The sequence below is a fragment of the Galeopterus variegatus genome, unplaced genomic scaffold (assembly GCF_000696425.1).
Source record: "Galeopterus variegatus unplaced genomic scaffold, G_variegatus-3.0.2 Scaffold1240, whole genome shotgun sequence".
Classification (NCBI taxonomy): domain Eukaryota; kingdom Metazoa; phylum Chordata; class Mammalia; order Dermoptera; family Cynocephalidae; genus Galeopterus; species Galeopterus variegatus.
Window position 1 is genome coordinate 167667 of NW_007727351.1, and position 1892 is coordinate 169558.

Below are 1892 nucleotides of genomic sequence, written 5' to 3' on the forward strand. Positions count from 1 at the left end.
GGACTCAAGATTTCCCCTGGATGCTGGAATTTGACAAGGGACAAGCCCGCAACCCCTGGAACCCCACTGGAGTTTCTGGGGTAAAGAGATACATTTCCCCTGGAGCTGCTGAGTTTGGAGATGCCGGTGGCCATTTGCCATCACGTGGGGGGACTCAGATGGAGAACAAAGCCACGCACTGAGGAGAACAAGACAAGAATCATCCCTTGAGCACCTAAACCCAGTTTTGCCCAAAGTCCAGAGGTACCCAGAGCTTTTATGCCACACAAGACAAGCATCTCCCCACCCACCTGTTTTAAACGTAAGCCAGTTTGAGCTGGGGTGCTGCCACCTGGAGACCACAGAGCAGGCTCCTGTTGCACATGGCAGGGCAGATGCCACCCCGTGCAGGCTCCCCCACGGAGCGTGCCCGCTTCCCCACACTCCCTCAGCTCCGCGCCTGGTCTCCTCTTCCTCCCCTTTCATCTTTGATTGACAGCTCAGTTTAGATCTGCTTTCCCAGAATTACCCTGTTTAACCTCCCCTCCGAGTGCCAACTTCCAAAGTCCGTCCAGATACCACACCCCTGCACCCTTCCTGGGCCAATGGGACAGCAGCACAGACAGGATGCCCCCCACCCCCGCCACCCCACCCATCAGCACAAGAAAACTCCGACCACTCTTTGTAGTTTTATTAGGTTCTCCAAACCTCTTAGCGCTGTCATAACCCATCCTTACTTCTTTCACCTTTTCAGTATTGAATTCTTCCCAATATGTTTCCCTCATTCTTTTTTTTTTTCCCTCAACCACCAAGTACACTGACTCAGTTTATTTCACAAGAGATCATCTCAGATTACGGGGTCTTGAGGACACAGAAAGATATTTCTGTTTCATTTATTTTGAGCAGCGTCTGGTCTGGTGAAGCAATACATATAAATAGTGCTCCAGCATCCACACTGATTTTGGAGGTGCTGTTCCAGCAGGCTCCCCCTTTTCTGGGGAGAATCATGGGAAGCCACAGGCAGAGCCTCCCCTGTGAGATGTGAGTATGGCACTCAAGGGGTGGGACACAGGGCTACACATGCTTGAGTTTGGGTCCCTTCTCCATCACTCCACACATCACGTGTGATCTCAGCCTCTCTCTCTAAGCTTCCAGTGCCTCATCTATAAAAGTGGGTATTAATCTACCTCATCAGCTGCTTGCAGGGATTAGAGTCCCTAGCATAGTGCCTGGCTCCCAGTCAATGGTGGCCAAAAAATATATGTTAATAGGTAGATAGATAGATACTTGATAAGCAACAGGCACTTGCTAAAAGGCAGATGTCATCACCAGAGAATCCTTCTCAGTGCTTGTTTCATTCTGACAGTACTTTCTGCACCACCGCGTAAGTCTGCTCAGAGACCTCTATCAGAGGGAGTGATCTACCCCAGCACCCTCCATCAGCTGGGCCTGAATCCCTCTCTGTTCCTCTGTGCACTCATTTAAGCCTGGATGTCTCCATTGACCGTGGGCTCACTACTTTGCTAGACACTAAGAGCATCTCGGAATTCTAAAATGTTGGAGCAGGAAGCAGTGTAGGAGATGTTGACTGACTGTCTTTAGATGAGGAAGCAGAAAGAAGGTCCCTTTTCCCAGTTTAGAGCTCTGTTTCATACCTGGAAGCCTCAGACCACTGGGCTTTTTGGAGGCCATACCTTAAGAAACCCTGTGGTCTCCAGTCCATGCTCCCAGCTCTAACCCTGGAGGCACACACTCCACACAACCTCTGAGAACAGTTTCCCTTCAGGGAATGAGACTCCTACATCTGCGCCAGATTATCATTCCCTGTTTATTGTACTCTGTGAATTTGCAAGGGACCTTGCCTCACCCTAAGTGTAGATAGCATTGGACAAGATGGGTCCGTGCATGTTTCT